The sequence below is a fragment of the Callithrix jacchus genome, chromosome 19, assembly GCF_049354715.1.
Source record: "Callithrix jacchus isolate 240 chromosome 19, calJac240_pri, whole genome shotgun sequence".
Taxonomy (NCBI): domain Eukaryota; kingdom Metazoa; phylum Chordata; class Mammalia; order Primates; family Cebidae; genus Callithrix; species Callithrix jacchus.
In genome coordinates, this window is record NC_133520.1 from 10810203 (window position 1) to 10831531 (window position 21329).

At 38.9% G+C, this 21329-nt stretch overlaps 2 pseudogenes; both read right to left on the bottom strand.

Annotated features, from left to right (window-relative positions):
* Positions 1–9061: 9061 nt before the first annotated feature.
* Positions 9062–9701, bottom strand: LOC100394102 (large ribosomal subunit protein eL19 pseudogene; annotated as a pseudogene).
* A 5650-nt stretch (positions 9702–15351) lies between these two features.
* LOC100391909 (large ribosomal subunit protein uL30-like 1 pseudogene) lies at positions 15352–16884 on the bottom strand (annotated as a pseudogene).
* Between the last annotated feature and the right edge of the window lie 4445 nt (positions 16885–21329).

Sequence of the window (21329 nt, forward strand, 5' to 3'; positions counted from 1 at the left end):
TCCCCAGTGGCTGAGATTACATGCCTGCGCCACTGCACCCAGCTCTGGTGTTCACCTGTTTTCACATTTCATTGCCCTTTATCTGCCCTCAGAGTCTTCCAGGTGTCTTGCATTAGAAAACTGGAGAAATTGTAGAGCTTTTTTTTTTTTTTTTTTAAACATCCCCACCACACCTGTAGAGCTCTTCAATAGGTAGAAAATGTTGGAAGAAGATTAGAATTAGAGAGTGGGTGGGGGGAAAGAACAGGTTGGAACTTAATGTATTAGGTATCAAGAAGGTGAAACAAATGTGAAAATGATTTCCAATATGTGACAAAACAAGGGTAGACATGATGATAGATGAGATCGCTAAGAAGATCAAGTAAAGGGAAATGAGAACTGAGCATAATAGTGAGTGCCCAATAAACTTTTGCTATTTATGGTATCCTTAGTGGGAAATGTATTCCTATTATGTTTGTTAGGATGGTCATGAGCTGATTCTTCTTTTTTTTTTTTTTGAGACAGATTCTTGTTCTGTCACCTGTGCTGGAGGGCAGTGGTGCAGTCAAAGCTCACTCAACCTCTGCTGCCTAGTCTCAAGCAGTCCTCCCACCCCAGCCTCCCATACAGCTGGGGCCACAGGCACTTGCCACCACACCAGGCATTTTAGTATTTTTAGTAAAGATGGGGTTTCACCATTTTGGCTAGGCTGGTCTCAAACTCCTGAGCTCAAGTAATCCGCCCACCATGGACTCCCAAAGTGCTGGGATTATAGGCATGAGCCACCACACTTGGCCTCTGATTCTTTTAAATTGTGAAATTCTTTTATTCCTTGTGTTCATTATGGATTCTAATTCTCCACTTCAAAAGTTATTTGCAAGAGGGATATTCCTAGAAACGTTCTTTCGACAATCAAATAGCAGCTCAATGGATGGAAAGTTTCCAAAAACTAATCTTTACAATAGATTGTAAAGATTGTAACCCTCATCCATCTTGAGGCTAAGAAAAGAACTGAGTTTTGTAGAAGGAAAATCCAAGAGCAGCTGCAGAAAAGAAATACTAGAAAAAGACTTCAGAGATCACAGCAAAGCCCTTGTTTACTGTAAGAGAAAATAGGCAAAGAAAGGTTAAGAAACTAACCCAGGGCCTTCTGCTTGTAACTGGCAGAAATCTCAACCCATATCATATGAAGGGCACATTCAGAAAAAGAAAATTCACTCAACTTTCTGGTAATGATGGGTGCACTCCCTGGAGCCAAATGTCAAAATAAAGATCCAGTGTGCAATCTCAAATTAAAACTTTAAAATGTCAATTAAAATTTTACTTAATTAAAAGAAAAAGCAGGAGCATATTTCAAGAACACCCCTTCCCTTTGCTTGAAAATCAGCAAACAACCAAAGTCAGCCACTGATTTGGATTTTTTTCACTTTCTATCTAAAAATGGTCACGAGGCTGTCACAGGGTAGCTTGGGGGCACCCCAGAAGGGCAGAGCAACCTCACAAGATAATCTGGACCCAGTACCCTTCACAAACTCAGCGTGATTATACACTTTGCCACATTTTAGGTCTGTATCATGAGTATGTTTCTGTAATTAGTGTTAAATCTTTTAGAAAATTCAGAGCATAAAAATCTATAAAGGTGGGAAAAAAAACAAACAAAAAAATAGAAAAAAAAATCTATAAAGGTAGAGACATAATGGTACAGTTATAGTGAAGAGAATAAAGATTAAACAGCCCTGGTTTACATCTTAAATCCTTTTATGAACTTCAGCTTTCTCATTTTAAAAACAGGAATTCCAGGGCTAGGCACGGTGGCTCACGCCTATAATCCCAGCACTTTGGGAGGCTGAGGCAGGTGGATCACGAGGGCAAGAGATCAAGACCATCCTGGTGAACAAAGTGAAACCCCATCTCTAATAAAAACACAAAAATTAGCTGGGCATGGTGGTGCGTGCCTGTAGTCCCAGCTACTTGGGAAGCTGAGGCTGGAGAATTGCTTGAACCCAGAAGGCGGAGGTTGCAGTGAGCTGAGATTGTGCAACTGCACTCCAGTCTGGGTAACAACAGCAAAACTCCATCTCAAAAAACAAACAAAAAACAGGAATTCCTGCCACACAAGATTGTAATGAGAATAAATAGGTAACAAAATAAAGTGTTGAATATGCCAGTGGTTCTCAACATAGAATAATTTTAACCTCCCTACCTCCCACCAGGGGACAGTGGCCAAATCTAGTGATATTTTTGTTAGCACAACTAGGGAGGGAGTGTTATTGGTGGATGGTGGCCAAGGATGCTGGTAAAAACCCTATAATACTCAAGACAGGCCCCGCGACAGAGTTATCTGGACCAAGTGTGGATAGTGTAGAGGCTGAGAAACCCTGGTATGCACAGAGCACAGAGCAGTTAGGCAGGGAATGGTGGTTATTACTATTTCCTACAGTATTTCAATACTAGATCTGATATGAAACAGAAACAACATGAGTGGGGGGAGATGAAATGTCTCCCCATCTCTTATAATGAATTAACTCCTAGGTTTCCTTGGAGATAAACATAATCATCTGAACAACTTGAATACCCTTCCAATAGCTCCAGTAACATTCAAAATAGTATCTAGGCTGAGACTGACTTCTATGAATGATTGAAGGAATTTTCCCGTCAATATTATTGTATGTCAAATAGCAAATCTCTTGATATATATGACAACTAAAACCTAAGGCAGGCATAGGCTGAAAATACCATTTAAAATTTGGATCTGTCAGCCTGGGCAACATGGTAGAACCCCATCTCTACCAAAATACAAAAATTAGCCCAGCATGGTGGTGCATGCCTGTAGTCCCAGCTACTTGGGAGGCTGGGGTGGGAGGATCACTTGAGCCCGAGAGGCAGAGGCTGCAATAAGCCAAGATTGTGTCACCGTACTCCAGCTTGGGTGACAGAGTGAAATTCCCCTTCTCAAAAAAAAAAAAAAAAAAAAGGGCTGGGTGCGTTGGCTTAAGCCTGTAATCCCCGCCCTTTGGGAGGCCGAGGCAGGTGGATCATGAGGTCAAGAAATTGAGACCATCCTGGTCAACACGGTGAAACCCCGTCTCTACTAAAAATACAAAAAATTAGCTGGGCATGGTAGCGTGTGCCTGTAATCCCAGCTACTCAAGAGGCTGAGGCAGGAGAATTGCCTGAACCCAGGAGGCGGAGGTTGCGGTGAGCTGAGATTGTGCCATTGCACTCCAGCCTGGGTAACAAGAGCGAAACTCCGTCTCAAAAAAAAAAAAAAAAATGGATTTCTGTTGTAGTAACCTGACTCTTCCTTCCCACTTTCTCCCACCTGCATTACCATGAACTGAAATCCTTGCAAGCTTTGGGCCTTCTTTGCAGCCTCCCTCCCAGGACAGTCAGGCTTTAGGGTCAGTGAGATATTACACATTATTTATAAAATACATCCTAAAGCTCCTGAGGTCTTGGAAATCTTAATTGTTATTTCTGTGCTCGTCTACAAATGTGACATTCCTCTGTCTTTTCTACTATGGAATTGTCCCATAATGTTCCTATGTAGGAATATTTTTCCATGGTAACTTCGAAAAATCACATGGTAGTTGAAATGCATTACACTTGGACTATTTTTTAGTATGTCAATAAAATAATTTTTTTCTTTTAACTCAATCCATTAAATCAGATTCAGGCATTTTCTGAAAAGGACCTGTATTAAATTGAATCTAGTTTCTCACACACTGTTTTTATGGAATTTTTTAGATTAGCTATCCTCAGGTAAAAGCTTCCCTCTTCATTTTGTCATATGACAGTTTTGAATATTGTGGCTTATAACCTCTTTCCCAATTTGCCTCAGCCACCTACTAGGAAGTTCAACCTTTCTGCATCGCCATGGCCATCGTATATGTGTGTACTTCAAATATTACCCATGTACATTTTTTATTTTCACTCTTTCATAATCAATTTATTTATTCACACCAGATTTAAGACAGTGGTTGTTTTAGGAATCTTTGTATTTCTACGGAGTCAAGTATAAGGCAGATACACCATAAGCCCTCACTAAATGTTAATTTAATGAAGAAAGACTGATACACATTTAACCAAGTTGAACGTTCAACATGAGTGTTTTTGATTCCCAAAGAATGGTGTTTACATAATCTTGTCAATGTCCCCTTGGTTCTTTCTATGTAATATTAGGAACATCACAAACATGTCACAGGTAAAATTTATCTGTAACCAGCACCAGATCTTATAGTAGATGTAAGTTTTGTAGTCATAGGAAAGATTCTGAAAATAAATACTGTTAAAGAATTTATATCTCTCTTGAGCTCCTTAAAGATCATGAATAGGATATAAGATTGTGTCTTTTTTTTTTTTTTTTTTTAAGATGGGGTTTCACTGTGTTGGTCAGGCTGGTCTTGAACTCCCGACCTCAGGTGATCCACCTGCCTTGGCCTCCAAAGTGCTCGGATTACAGGTGTGAGCCACCACACCCAGCCTGTATCTTTGATAAATATGAAATGAAGCAAAATGAAATAAAGTTAAGCCAAACCTTAAATATAAGTAAAAGAACCCACTACATTGATGCAGATAACTTATTGCATACTCGCATACCAAATGACACTGGCCTAAAAACTTCTTGCCAAATATTTAATTTTGTAACATACTGCCAAAATAAAAGATTTCAAGAGTTTGAAATGACTTTTAAGTAAATGATACTGATTAAAACGGAAAAAAAAAATAATCCAGTCTTGGCTTTAACCCAGCAAATACTTATTGAATACCTATTATGTGTTAGATGTTCTAGATACTTGGGGCATAACAGTGACCAAACTTTTTTTTTTTTGGGACGGAGTTTTGCTCTTGTTACCCAGGCTGGAGTGCAATGGCGCGATCTCGGCTCACCGCAACCTCCGCCTCCTGGGTTCAGGCAATTCTCCTGCCTCAGCCTCCTGAGTAGCTGGGATTACAGGCAAACGCCACCGTGCCCAGCTAATTTTTTTTGCATTTTTAGTAGAGACGGGGTTTCACCATGTTGACCAGGGTGGTCTCGATTTCTTGACCTCGTGATCCACCCGCCTCAGCCTCCCAAAGTGCTGGGATTACAGGCTTGAGCCACCGCGCCCGGCCCAAACTTTTTTTTCTTTTTAAGAGATAGACTCTCACTCTGTTGCCTAGGCTGCTGGAGTCTAGTAGCACAGTCATAGCTCACCAAAACCTCAAGCTCCTGGAATCCAGGAATCTATCTGACTCAGTTTCCCAAAGCATTGAGATTATAAGTATGAATCATCACACCTAATGAAACCTGTTCTTGAAGCTCACACTCGATCCATACTCATTTGCCACTGGAGAAATATGGAAGGAATAATGGTTTGCTTCTTAAATGTATTAACAGATACATTGTTTGCATTTTTGAGATGTATTTAATGAGTTGAGGATCTGGATTTTATATGAAAGAATTAGGAAAGAGTGCATGAGTTTTTAAAAATTATATCCAAATAGATGAGATTGGATGGTTTGAAAGCTATTTCCTAGAATGCTTCATGGTCAGATGAATTCCCAGTTAGGATGATTTTCTACTTTACTGTTTTACTTACACATAATCAGTGTTCATTGTCTTACAGATATAGAACAAATAGTTTTATCTACCTACACATTTAAGTGATATGTTCAATTTTAAAATAAACAGAGAAGTTGTCTGAGGAAAAGGGAAAATAGCCAAAAAATAAAAATAAAAAGTCTTACCTCTGGTCATTAGTGTAAATTCAGTTGTCTGTACATTATGGGGAATTAGTCACTTTTTAGAAAGAGGTTTTAATTGCTTAATCTAAGTAATGTGGGCAATGGCATACGTGTTTTATTTTAGGGTCTATGTAGCCCACTCAGAAAATGTAATGGACCTAATTTTCATTTAGTATAGGTCTGTGCAGTTCCTAAAACATCTAAATGGCTATTAATTTAATCAGGTAATTTAACTATAGCTCTAGAAAAGGCCACCAGCTAGTTGTCACGCAATGATTATGAGGATGACATTTCTATCCCATGATGCCAGAGGCAGACTTTGATACATCATTTTCTTTTTGAAGGTTAAACTCAGATAACCTGCCTTTGGCATTTAATTAGCTACATATTAAACACTCTTTTAATAATAAAATGATTAAAAATTTTATTGCTTCTCAAATGAGGCCCTTTTAGATAGATTTAATGACTTGGTTAGAGCTCTGTAGTTTGTGAACCAAACCTTACTTAGGCCAGTATGTAGTAATGATATGCTTTACAGCTTGCAAAATCTGTATTTTATTCAAATGATGGCCATAATCATTTTGGATAAAACTTATAATGCTTTCTTCTGTATTTTTAAGTCTAACTGTTAAATGTCGTTGGAAAGTAACCAGAAACCGGTTGATTCAAAATTTTCAGAAATTACCAAGTTCGAGATTAATAAAGAGACTGTGAAGTCTGTTTAATGTGCTAAATCTTATATACTAATTGTTTACCCTTTGTAAAATCATTTGTCACCATTGAATATCTGCAAAATAAAGTATTGTAGAAATGACAGAGAAGTGTGAGTGGACTGCAAATCCCCATCCATATTTTCAGTTAATATTAGCTCTTCAGTGAAAACGGTCATCAAGAGACCATTCATTGTTCATCCTTAGCATGAATTGAGAGGGAAAGGGGGCATTAAAATAACCTGTAAAATAGAGTTGAAGAGACAAAATGCTGTCACACAAGACCATACAGTAAGTATAGTTTGAATAAAAATGACCATTTTACTTTTATTCCTTTTTAAACTTTTTATTTAATTTTGAATTTATTATCTGTATCTGCACAGGTTTTAAATGCTCAGTTCCATGAGAATTGACATGAGTATACCCCCATATAATGCCCACCTCAATAAAACTATAGAACAACCCAGTTATCTTCAAGAATTCCTCACGCCTTTCTAGTCCAGCAGACTCACCACTGCCCAGCTCTCTTGAATTCTGTCACTGTAATTTAGTTTTGCCTGTTTTAGAAAAATACATATAAACACAGTCATGCAGTGGGCATGCTTCTTTTGTCTATCACATTGTTTTGAGATTGGTGCAAGTTCTTGCATGTATTTATTGTTTGTTTCTTTCTATTGCTGTGCAGTATTCCGTTGTGTGAATATACCACAATTGTTTATCCATTCACCTGTTGATGGACATTTGGGTTGTTTTCAGTGGTTTACTGTTTTAAATAAAGCTGTGAACATTCTTTTACAATTCTTTTTGGAACATATGTTTTCATTAATGTTGAGTAAATATCTAAGAGTGGAATTACTAGGTCATTATTAAACAAGTATATTTAACTTGAGGAGAAACTGCCAATATCCTTACTTTTGAGGTAGTTGTCAATGAGCCAGTATCTATTCCTTTCAGCTTGGAAAGATGAAAGAATTCAATGAATAATATTCATTGCAATGAATGATGCAAAGGTGTTTAGAATTTTAAAGGTAATTTTCTTCTTTCTGTACATATAAAATTTTCTTTTTGATGGTTGAATGAGAGTCCTCCCTTGTTCCCCATTCTATATTAACAGAATATGGCTTTCTTTCTTTCTGTTTTTAATTTTTAAAGATGAGGTCTAGCTGTATTGCCCAGGCTGGTCTTGAACTCCTAGGCTCAAGCAATTTTCTTGCCTCAGCCTTCTCCATAGCTGGGATTCCTAGTGTGTACAACCAGGTCCAGCTAACAGGTTACTGCTTTTATTCCAGGTTTTAGGAAAATGTGAGATTTGGGGTAGTTAGAAAAAATAAAGGAAAACCATAAATATACAAATTGTTAATGAAATTAACATGAATAATATAGAAAAGGCCACCTGTTACTTTATCAAATGTAGTATCTATTTGAACACTAAAGAAACATATGGCTGGGTACAGTGGCTCACACCTGTAATTCTGGTACTTTGGGAGGCCGAGGTGGGTGGATCACTTCAGCCAAGGAGTTCAAGACCAGCCTGGGCAATATAGTGAGACCCTGTTTCTAGAATAAATAAACAAAATAATAAAAATAAAAAAGACACTCAAATAACCAAGCTTTGTAGATAGATGGCAAAAATGTTGATCATTAGGGTCTATGGTAAGCAGCAAGTTACCAAATGACATAAGAGTATTTTTTCTCTCTGATGTGGAATCCAAGACGGCTGGCCCAAGTTCTGAAGATGTTAGGTCCTTCTTTAATTTCTTCAGGGCTGTTCATTGAAATTAAAGGAAATCCTAGGAAAAGGGTTTCCCCCCCCCACTAGAATAGTTATTATAACTTCCCCTGACTACAGTCCTGACATCCATAAGTCTAGGGGAGTGTATTTTCCCTAAACAACAGACTTAGTATTTGAGTCATTCCATTTACATTTTGCCCTAGTTCTTTCTTTATAATTGTACATCAGGGTTTGTCAGGTCAACAAATATAAATTTAAAAAAATATATAACCAATAGATAAATGCACATTTTTATTTTAAAAATTACTGATGTGTTTTATTGAAGCAATAGGTATTTGTTAGAAAAAATAGAAACTACAAATAGGCAAAAAAGAAAAATGAGTGGCAATTCTACCATTCATACCATTGTTAACATCACGGTGAATATTCTTTCAGGTTTTTGTGTTTATTTGTACATATAGGTGACCCTTGAACAACCCAGGTTTGAACTCCATGAGTACACTTATACACACATTTTTTTTCCAATAAATACAGTCAGCCCTGTGTCCCCGCATTCTGCATCTGCAACCAAATGTAGATGGAAAATATAGTAGTCACTGGATGTGGAAACCTGCAGATAGAGAGGGTACTTTCCATAAAGACAGATTCCACGGGGCCACTGCAGAGCCTGCAGATTTTTAGTATCTATTGGGGTCCTGGAAACAATCCCCAGAGAATACAGTATGTGTGTGTTTGTGTGTGTGTGTGTGTGTGTGTACACACAGGCACAAATGTATGTACTTTTTAGAAACAATAACCAACTTTTCTCACCAAACAAAATATAAAAGCATCCTTATATTTAATGCATATGTCTACAAAACAGTTTTGAATATTTGAATAATGCTCTTTTTTTTTTTTTTAAGGCTCATTTTATTTTAATGGCTGATCTATGTAATCACGGAGGCCAGTATGTACTGACAAAGGGGGAGCTTTTATTTCTTGGTCTCTTCCTCCTTGGACAAAGTCTTGATGATCTCCTCCTTTTTGGCCTGGAGGCACTCTTCACGGCGCTTGCATGCTTCCTTGGTCTTAGACCTGCGGGCCTGAGCCTGGTCAGCCAGGAGCTTCTTGCCGGCCTTGTCTGCCTTCAGCCTGTGGAAGTGTTCCATGAGAATCGGCTTGTTTTTGAACATATTCGCTTTCACCTTCAGGTACAGGCTGTGACACATGTGGCGATCAATTTTCTTAGATTCCCGGTATCTTCTGAGCAGCCGGCGCAGAATCCTCATTCTCCTCACCCACGTGACCTTCTCTGGCATTAGGGCATTGGCTGTACCCTTACGCTTATCTATGCCCATGTGCCTGCCCTTCTGGCGGGCCAAGGTGTTTTTCCGGCAGCAAGCCCGGGAATAGAGAGTCACAGGCTTGCGGATGATCAGCCCATCTGTGATCAGCTTCTGGATCTGCTGACGCGAGTTAGCATTGACGATTTCATTGGTCTCATTCGGGTCCAGCCAGACCTTCTTGCCACAGACACTAGAGGCGAGCCTCTTTCGAAGCCTGAGCATACTCATGGCTGCAGCCGCAGCAGCGAAAGCTGAATAATGCTCTGCTGTATTATAATGTAAATAACCAATACCACATTGTTGGACTTTTATGTTGTTTACAATTATTTATTTATTTATATAATTATACTATAAGTTCTGGGACACATGTGCAGAACATGCAGATTTGTTACATAGGTATACACGTGCCATGATGGTTTGCTGCTCCCATCAACCCATTATCTACATTGGATATTTCTCCTAAAGCTATCCTTCTCCTAGTCTCCCACCCCTCAACAGGCCCTGGTGTGTGATGTTCTCCTCCTGTCCATGTGTTCTTGTTCAACTCCCACTTGTGAGTGAGAACATGCAGTGTTTGGTTTTTTGTTTCTGCGTTAGTTTGCGGAGAATGATGGTTTCCAGCTTTATCCATGTCCCTGCAAAGGACATGAACTCATCCTTTTTAATGGCTGCATAGTATTCCATGGTGTATATGTGCCACATTTTCTTTATCCAGTCTTTCATTGATGGTCATTTGGTTTGGTTCCAAGTCTTTGCTATTGTGAACAGTGCCACAAGAAACATATGTGTGCATGTGTCTTTATAGTAGAAGGAGTTATAATCCTTTGGATATATACCCAGTAATGGGATTGCTGGGTCAAATGGTATTTCTGGTTCTAGATCATTGAGGAATCACCACACTTGTCTTCCACAATGGTTGAACTCATTTACATTCCCACCAACAGTGTAAAAAAAGTGTTCCTATATCTCCACAGTCTCTCCAGCATCTGTTGTTTCCTGACTTTTTAATGATCGCCATCCTAACTGGCATGAGATGGTATCTTACTGTGGTTTTGATTTGCATTTCTCTAATAACCAGTGATTATTTTTTTCTTCAGTTTGTTGGCTGCGTAAATGTCTTCTTTTGAGAAGTGTCTGTTCATGTTCATTGCCCACTTTTTGATGGGGTCATTTTTTTTCTTGTAAATTTCTTTAAGTTCCTTGTAGATTCTGGATATTAGCCCTTTGTCAGATGAATAGATTGCAAACATTTTCTCCCATTCTGTAGGTTGCGTGTTCACTCTGATGATAGTTTCTTTTGCTGTGCAGAAGCTCTTTAGTTTAGTTATATCCCATTTGTCTATTTTGGCTTTTGTTGCTATTGTTTTTGGTGTTTTAGTAATGAAATCTTTGCCTATGCTTATGTCCAGAATGGCATTTCCTAGGATTTCTTCTAGGATTTTATGGTTTTAGGTCTTACATTTAAATCTTTAATCCATCTTGAGGATTAATTTTTGTATAAGTTTGAAGGAAGGGGTCCAGTTTCAGTTTTCTGCATATGGCTAGCTAGTTTTCCCAACACCATTTATTAAATAGGGAATCCTTTTCCCATTGTTTTTGTCAGGTTTGTCAAAGATCAGATGGTTGTAGATCTGTGGTATTATTTCTGAGGCCTCTGTTCTGTTCCATTGGTCTATATATCTGTTTTGGTACCAGTACCATACTGTTTTGGTTATTTCAGCCTTGTGGTATAGTTTGAAGTCAGGTAGCATGATGCCTCCAGCTTTGGTATTTTGCTTAGGATTGTCTTGGCCAAATGGACTCTTTTGAAATTTAAAGTAGTTTTTTCTAATTCTGTGAACAAAGTCAATGGTAGTTTAATGGGGATAGCATTGAATCTATAAATTACTTTGGACAGTATGGCCATTTTCATGATATTGATTCTTCCTATTTATGAGCATGGAATGTTTTTCCATTTGTTTATGTCCTTTCTTATTTCCTTGAGCAGTGGTTTGTAGTTCTCCTTGAAGAGATTTTTCACATCTTTTGTAAATTGTGTTCGTAGGTATTTTATTCTCTTGGTGTCAATTGTGAATGGGCATTCACTCATGATTTGGCTGTCTATTATTGGTGTATAGGAATGCTTGTGATTTTTGCACATTGATTTTGTGTCCTGAGACTTTGCTGAAGTTGCTTATCAGCTTAAGGACATTTTGAATTGAGATGATGGGGTTTTCTAAATATATAATCATGTCGTCTGCAAACAGAGACAATTTGACTTCCTCTCTTCTTATTTGAATACCATTATTTCTTTCCATTGCCTGATTGACCTGTTCAGAACTTCCAATACTATGTTGAATAGGAGTGCTAAGAGAGGGCATCTTTGTCTTGTGCTGGTTTTTAAAGAGAATGCTTCCAGTTTTTGACCATTCAGTATGATATTGGCTGCGGGTTTGTCATAAATATCTATAAATATCTCATTATTTTGAGATACATTCCACCAGTACCTAGTTTATTGAGAGCTTTTAGTATGAAGGGTGTTGAATTTTATCAAAGGCCTTTTCTGCATCTATTGAGACAATCATGTGGTTTTTCTCATTTGTTTTGTTTATGTGATGGATTACATTTTTTTTTTTTTTGAGACGGATTTTTGTTCTTGTTACCCAGGCTGGAGTGCAATGGCGTGATCTCGGCTCACTGCAACCTCCGCCTCCTGGGTTCAGGCAATTCTCCTGCCTCAGCCTCTCCAGTAGCTGGGATTACAGGCATGCATCACCATGCCCAGCTAATTTTTTGTACTTTTTTAAGTAGAGACGGAGTTTCACCATGTTGACCAGGATGGTCTCGATCTCTTGACCTCATGATCCACCTGTCTCGGCCTCCCAAAGTGCTGGGATAATAGGCATGAGCCGTGCCCGGCACAATTTGTTAATTATAGTACCAAAATTGAGAATTTATGTGACCTATAAAAATATCCTTGGCCTTTGACCTTGTGAAAAGAAATGCAATGGAGTCTGGCTCCATTACCTGAGAGTAGAGAACCTTTATCTTTAGAATAAATCTATAGTAAAGGTCTCAGCAGAAAGTTAACAATTTTGAAATCCAACCTAGTAAAATGGATCTGCCTTCTGGAGCCACTTTAGTTTAACTTTACTCTTAATGCCTTGCAGCCTTTTGTTGTCATTGTTTTATTTTTTAAAATTAAGACAGGGTCTTACTATGTTGCCTAGGCTAGTCTTGAACTCCTGGCCTCAAGCAATCTCCCTGCCTCAGCCTCCCAAAATGCTAGGATTACAGATGTGAGCCACCTTGCCCAGTCTCACAGCCTCTTTTGATGACCCAGAATTGCACTGTCCAGTATAGTAGTCACTGATCACATGTGGCTGCTGAAGACTTGAAATATGGCTGGTCAGAATTGAGACCTAGTACCAAAATATGTAAAATATCTCATTAATAATTTTATAGTCATTACATATTAAGGTGATAATATTCTGGATCTATGGGTTAGATAAAATACATAGAAATGAATTTTAACTGGTTTCTTTTTACTTTTCTGAACACAGCTGTTGGAAATTTAAAATTACATATGTGGCTCCCATTTTATTGCTGATTGCCATTGTTCACCTAGATGTATTAATATTGTCCCATACTATACAAAATATTAAGTATTGCTACATGCTAATTATATTTTTGTGGTTGTAAATGGAGAGTGATTTCAATAGGTGACTGGTTCACAGAGGTCCCTTAAAATTGGCCTCTAATGAGTGAATGAATGACTAACGAAGAAATCTTAAGTTTATCTGAAGCACCTAAACTCTGTGGGTACCAGAAGAGCAATTCTGCTTAGTAGTATTGTAGACGCCGCCCCTGCTCAAGTTCTGAATTATTGGCAGGAGTGGTTATAGCCAGTTTTCATAAGGATAGGTTGAGAGCAGAATTCCATTCTTGATTCTCTTTTGTCATTGCAAATTATGATGATCACTACTTCACAGAAGCATAATTTGTATTTATCCTCATACAATCTCAACGTAAAAAGATGAGGATGAATGCAGGTGAAGAACAAACCTTCCCTAAAGACAGCTAGTAATTAAACATGTGAACGTAGAACTCCGTGGAAACTTTTCTTCATGTAGTTATCTAGAAATGTAGAATACAGTAAATAATTGGGGACATATATCCTTCTTCAAAACGAACAAACAAAAAAACCCCAAACATTTATAGAATAAAGATTAAGTAACTCAAATTAAACATTTGACTACAGGCATTTATGTGATTACCGTATGTGTGTAGATATGGCCAAAAGGCTGACCTTATAGGATACTGGAAGCACACAGATTTTCTGAGAAGAGCAAAGAAAGTTCTCTGATATCTGAGAAAACTCTTCTGCCTTGAGAGTAGCTGAGTCATAGGCCTCATTGATAACATCTAAGAGTGAGTCTGTGGAGGGTATACTTGCAAGAGTTACAGAAAAAAGGAAAGAAAAACAATGTCACTCTATTCTCTTTCTAAACCATTTTTTTTTTTTTTAAATAGAGGTGGGGTCTCACTATTTTGCTTACGCTGGTCTTGAACTCCTGATCTCAAGCCATCCTCCTGCCTGGGACTCCCAAAGTGTTGGGATTACAGGTGTCAGTTAGTGCTCCCAGCTCACCCTATTCTCAACAGGATTAGAACTTTAATTTCTTAATCCGTGTGTTGGATGCTATATCAAATGCAAAGCTCTCCCCACCCAAGGCACTCTGTATACAGAAACCTCTTTTTGTTAAACTTTCCTTTTATTAATGTAATCCTTGCTGAAAATGTCACATTGAGTCTTGGACTGCCTATGTTCTCCCCACCAAACAGAGCTATCTGTGCCTCCCCAAACAAACTCTCTCAATGCATTTTAATCATGTATGTCTTCATAATCCCAAAAAGTTGACCAGTGTGAGAAACGACTGGTTAACCAACAAGTTGCTTGTTCTACATAAACCCAACTAGCTGATGTGTTTGAGTAACTGGACTGGGCAGCAAAGCTGTTTGATGTGAAGTGTCTAGTTGTAGGTGAGGCAGACTTCCAAGAATTATTTTGTACTGAAGAAATGTCATGCACATGACAATATGATTTCTGAATTGTGACGTGCGTAGCTCTTTGTATATCCTTATCAATTGTAGTTTGTATGCACAGGCATTTAACTGTCAGAGAGTTAGGCGGTCTCCTTTAGTATACAGGGCCACTATGGTATGGCATTTAAGAGCAACGACACTGGAGCTGAACTGAGCTCTGCTGCCTCCTAGCTGTGTGACCTAGGTACTCATCATTCCGGGCCTATTTCCTTGTCTTTAAAACGGGATAATAATAGTCTGAAGTGCAAAAGCTGTTCTGGGAATTAGAAATTTTTAACGTGCCTTAAGAAGTGCTTGGAATATATAAACACTGGCAATTGTTGCCTATTTTATATTGCAATTAGAAGGTCTCGCCAGTTCATCGGCAGTTGTGGGTGCACGAGTTTAGAAATATTTCTTCTGTTACACAGAACACCTACGTTTCTTATTTTTATTTTCTTTTTTATTTAAAAAATTGAGACAGGTTCTCACTATGTTGCCCAGGATGGTCTTGGAACTCTCAGGCTCGAGCTATGCTCTCTCCTTGGCTTCCCAAAGTGCTGGGATTACAGGTGTGAGCCACCACGCATGGCCAGAACACCTAAGTTTCTATAGCCTTGGACAGTCTTAGATGTAAAGAAGTTCAGGTAATTTCCTACAACCTTCCCACAAACTACTAAGAATTAGTTTTATCTTTTTTTGATGAGAAATGATTTCAAAACAGGAAACTAGAGTCAGAACTCCCTGTTCTTCCTCAAAATTACATACTTTTATGTGGAATTCTTTTTTTTTTTTTTGCAGAGACAAGTAAACATTTATTTTTGTACCTTTCCTCCTATGTGTATTTCAAGTCTTTCTCACAAGGCCCCAGGAATCACCAGATTCACTTATGTCCCTGGACTTGTCCACTACTGCAGGAGTCTTAGGGAGCCTTGTACAAATGCTAGAATTACTCAGCTACCAACATTAAACCCTAGGATAAGAGATGCAGCAAAGCAGGACTCCTTCCTCCATGGAATGTGCTGATTTCAGATGAGGCAGCAGCCAATGTAGAAAACGCTGGAATTTTTCCTTGGAACTGGATTGGGATGAGAGATACTTGCCATGAACATAGCTACTGTTTTTTTCTTTTCTTTTTTCTTTTGAGACAGAGTTTCACTTGTTGCCTAGGCTAGAGTGCAATGGTGCGATCTTGGCTCACCGCAAACTCTGCCTCCCAGGTTCAAGCGATTCTCCTGCCTCAGTCTCCCGAGTAGCTGAGATTATAGGCATGGGCCACCATGACCCGCTAATTTTTCTATTTTCAGTAGAGACAGGGTTTCGCCATGTTGGTCAGGCTGGTCTTGAACCCCCAACTTTAGGTGATCCGCCCTCCTCAGCCTCCCAAAGTACTGGGATTACAGGCATGAGCCACTGCGCCCGGCCAGCTACTGTCTTTTCTTTGATACTTCCTTTCCAGTTTTTAAAGATAAAGCAGGAAATAATCTTCTCTAAAGATACTTGATACAAATTCTCCAAACCCAAAAACACATGCTTCCACTTCATTGATAAAAATTTATTGCAGTTTGGCACCTGGTGCTAATTCAGCTGGCGGATGAGCTGATTGATGCGCTCACCCCGATAGCCAGGTGTGCCCATCTCCTTGAGGAAGCCCACTCTATTTTTGGTAGCATGACGGGCCACTGAGAGGTGGAAAGGGCGCAAGAACCGTGAGATCTCTTGGAAATGCTTCCCCGGAAAGGCAATTTCATGAATGAGGTCTTCCAAACAAATGACACCAAACTTCCCCAGGTGCTCCTCAATCACAGTGTTGTCTGTCAGAGGGATGGTCTTATTCTTGACCCTGGCCTGTCCACATTTCAAAATGAGTTCCTGGACAGACTTCAGATTTGGAAATCCCCCGGTCACATAAGGTTCCACTATACGCAGCATTTTTAGGTTCTGGGGAGTGACTTTTACGAAGACACCACTAAAAATTTTCTTTAGGCGAAGTCTTGCAGTGGTTCTCTGCACCAGTAAACTCACACCATCAATCCTTTCAATGCATACGACAAAGGCCAAAGAATGTTTATCTGGCAATTCCAAGGCGTGAGGCTTCACTTCTAGTCGTCTGACACGCACCTTGTCATGGGTCTGCCGCCAGGAATCATGTAGGAATTATTCCAATCACTTAAACCTGGGCCCTTTTCCTTTCCTCTGCTCCTTCTTTGCCAAAAGTGCCTGCTTTGCCTGAGTGGCTTTGAGGGCTTGATAAGCCTTCCTCTTTTTCAGGAGATTTTCTGGAACCAAAGGGATTTTTCTTTGCTCTTGCTCCGCCATCTTTCCGGTGTAGCAGCTACTGGTCATCGGAATTCTTTGGAAAAGATTTGTGCAAGCTAGCCACCCATTGGTATCTGTTTCTTTAATCTAAGATATTAGCACAATTCATGGAAGAGGAAGAGAGGAATTCATCTTAGAGAGGAATGGCTCATAACTCTAAAGAGTCAGCATAATAGAAGTGGTGCACAACAATTCAGGCCCCAGACTTCTAGGTGTCTCTTCTTTATGAGAACCGGGGCAAACCACCTGACCTCTTTGGGGTTCAGTTTTCTCCTCTGAAAAATGGGGATAATATAAGCCCCTGCATCACAGGGTTGTTGTGACAATTAAATGAATTAAATACATGTAAAACTAAATATAGTACTTGACCCACAGAGTCCTCAAGAAGGGTTTGGCCTGTTAGAGTTGTGACTCTAAATCTCAAAACTCTCAATTTCTCCGAGCCTTTTGGAGAATTGTCTTGGCATCTTATTTCTCATTTTCTCCCTGGAGAATTGTTAGGGAGCCCCTATCACTTCGTCAGGCTTGAAGAAGAGGTTTATTATGAAAAAGAGATTCTTGTTATCAGACTGGTTCTGCAGCTCACTTTCTTACTTCTCAGGCAGGGCAAAGGTTTTCAGCAGGTCCAGCAGCATCTTCTCAAATGGTCTCTTGGCTTGCCTCAAGTTGCTTCAGTATACCAGCGTCTCTCATTTACAGCTCAACGCTACTTGCCCACAGCTACAAAGTAGCCTTTTTTTTTTTTGAGACAGAGTCTGGCTCAGTTGCCCAGGCTGGAGTACAATGGCACAATCTCAGCTTACCAGGTTCAAACTATTCTCCTGACTCAACTTCCCAAGCAGCTGGGATTACAGGCACATGACACCATGCCTGGCTAATTTTTGTATTTTTAGTAGAGACGGCGTTTCACCATGTTGGCCAGGCTGGTCTTGAACTCCTGACCTCAGATAATCTGCCCGCCTTGGCATCCCAAAGGGGTTATAGGTGTGGGATTATAGGTGTGAGCCACTGTGCCCAGGCTTACAAATCAGCTTTGAAAAGCATGTTTTCCCGCAAGTCCATAGGAAGGAAAAAACAGATTTGATTTTCCCATGGTTCCTGCAGTACCCCTGTCTGGGACGAAGCTAGGTTGATTTGTTTTCCAAGCAGCAGGAGTGCCATTAGTGCAGTTGTGTTAATATGCTTCTCCAGTCAACACACATTCCCAGGCTGGGACTCAGGTCCTGGAAAGATATGAGCCAAATGCGTATTTAATGACGAGGTCCGTATTTTTAGTTTCCAGTGTAGCATCTATAAATTGAAGATGTTCATTAAATTTAATACAAAATCTTTTTCTATGAAAAACTGTGATTGATTTGTACATGGCTTGGAGTTTCAAATAAACAAAATTGCAGCAACTATTTAATGTGAACTTTGGGATTAGTTAAATAAATTTTGATATATCCATACAGTGGAATATGCAACAGCCATTAATAGTGCAGTCTTGGGAATATGGTTATATACATGTAAAGATACAATATGTTCTTAAGGGAAAAAAGGGCAAATTACAAAATAGTATTTATTATATGTCCCAGGTTCTTAGAAAAATATCTGAATGTCTAGGCATCAAAGTATTGATGACTAATAATTTAAGGTGGTAGGAAATAAAAAATTTTATTTTGAGGTTTTTTTTTTTACATTTCCTAATTTTTATGCAATTAAAATATATTGTTTATGAAAGACATGTTAAACCAAGCTGTAATATACAAATATCATTAATACTATAGCTAACTGTTAGCAATTTTAGATGATTTCTTTGTAAACATGAAAAATTAGGTCAAAATAGTATGAATTAGTCATTCGACAATTATTGCAGTTTCTTGATTGCCTACTACTTGTGAGCTACTAATTGTGTAATATTAAAAGTTTTCTAGTAAATATTACTATACCCATTCTATTGATGCTGAAACTGAACTCAGAGAAGGTGAATAACTGGCACAAGTATAGAAACAACAGGGCAAGGATTCAAGCCTTGCTCTATGAGTTTCATTCTACCACTGCAACCTGCCTTTCAAAATGAGGACCAGAAGACTCAAATCAGGTTGACTAAGAAATGACGGATCTCTGAACGGAACTGGGGTCTTCCTAATTCCAAAGCCAAAGGTTTTTCTACTACACTGCTATGTCTTTTTGTCTGCGGATAAGCTATTGGTGAAAGCAAGTCATGGCCAAGTGTAGAGTCAGTGTGAGAGGGGACTAAACACATGTATGGATAGCAGGAAGTGCGATTTATCGGGGGGCCATTGATATGCAATCTGTCTTAGACATCTCTGGCTGCTGTAACAAAAATACCACAGACTGGACAGCTTAAATAGCAAGTATTTATTTGTCACGGTTTGGGAGGCTGGAAGTCTGAGATCAGGGTGGCAGCATGGTCACATTCTTAATGAAAGTATTCTTTCCATTTTACAGACAGAATTCCTTGTACCCTCACTAGCAGGAAGCAAAGAGGGAGAGGAAGCAAACTCTCTCTTGCCTTTCCTTATAAGGGCACTAATTCCATCCTGAGGGCTTCACTCTTAGGATTTAATCACCTCCCAGTCTCCACTTCCTGATACCATCCCATTAGGGGTTAAGGTTTCAAAGTTTGAATTTGGGGAAACATAAACATACAGTCCACAGCATAGCCTAAAGAACTAAAGACGTTTCAGAAAAAAATAACTAAAATGGTTGAGGAAATGAGGTGGGAGAAAATTATAAGATGGCCAAAAGTTTGCCTCCGAAAAGGAACACGAAGATATAAATAATATGGATAAATAAACCTGAACATTTTTATCAAAGCCAGAAATACTATAAAGAGAATTCACCATTTGACACTAAATCTAAATAAATTTAAAGCAAATTAAAAAAAAGGTATAATGTACCACTTTACACATCTAATTAATTTTGGGGGTGCAGTATTCTATGGGGTGGTAATGGCAAAAAGTACAAATTGATCAAGAAAGAATGTGAACAAATTTGTGTATGTTGGAGCTCCAGATGGGCTTTAGGGGAAGCACTGGTTTCCAAAAAAAAAATGATCAGACTCACTTTAGGGAACTCTGAAGCATGTCTATCTTGGGCTGCATACCGAAGAGATTTCACTGTTTCGGTGGGAAAGATACTTCAGGTCCTAATTTTCTCAGAAGATGGTCTTATACTGAAAACAAACAAACAAACAAAACCCAACTATTCCTTCCTCCTCTGAATGTTTGTACTGTTATATTTCTGCAGAAAAAAATTAGGTTCTCAGTCCTACTTGAAGGCATAACACTTAGTCATAAGAGACCTGAGTTCATACCTTGGTTTATTTACCTACTAGCTGTGTAAACTTTGGGCAAGAGAAGCCACCTTTCCCAGGCAACTCCTCATTACATCCCCATCCTTCACCTGAAAAATGGGATTAAAATGCCAACTTCATAGGGGTTTTCTTTAGGATGAAATAGAATAATAGGGGTTTTCTTTCGGATGAAATGGAATAATAATCTATCGCTTCTTAGCCTAAGATCAAGCGTAAATAAAATAATCCATATAGTACTTAGTGCATGCCTTGTAAATATTAAGGGCTCCATTAATGGCAATTATTATTACTAACAACTTAGTCTTCACTGTCCGTCTTGGTGACAGACTCCTTGAGTGGATGGGACATAGTTTTAGATTACTATGACAGTTCCTGTTCCTATAATTTTATAGTTTTGAAATTGATAAGAAAAGATGATTTATTGTTGAGAGAATGTAGTCTGTTCCCTTGTTTGGAAAACTACATTAAAGCATCTGTACACACTTGAAGGTAGTTAGCACATGAGGGTATATCAGGGAAATAATAATGGCAATGATGATGATAATTCTGTCATTTACTTAGATCCTATTTTGTTCCAGGTATAATCCGAGGTTTGTTTTGTTTTGTTTCTTTTGAGATGGGGTCTTGTTCTGTCACCCAGACTGGAGTACAGTGGCGCAATCTTGACTCACTGCAACCTTTGCCTCCCAGGTTCAAGTGATTCTCCTGCCTCAGCCTTCCAAGTAGCTGGGATTACAGGCATCTGCCATCATGCCCACCTAATTTTTGTATTTTAATAGACAGGTTTCACCATGTTGGCCAGGAGTTGGCCTGGTCTTGAACTCCTGAACTCAAGTGATTGGCCAACCTTGGCCTCACAAAGTGCTGGGATTACAGGCGTGAGCCACCGTGCCTGTCCTGTCCTGGGTGTTTTGTGTACTTTACCTTACTTCATTCTTGTAGCAATCTATTAGGATTATGCTACTGTTTTCATTTACAGATGAGGAAACAGGTTTGGAGATTTTTAGTCACTTGCTCTTGGTCAGCTTACAAGAGCCAGTATTCTGAACAGCTGTCTGAGTTGGTTGTAGACTTGATAATCTACTTAAATATAGAAACCTGCCTTGATTATCAATATTTTCTCTTCAAGTATTTATGGAAAGAATGAGGGAGTA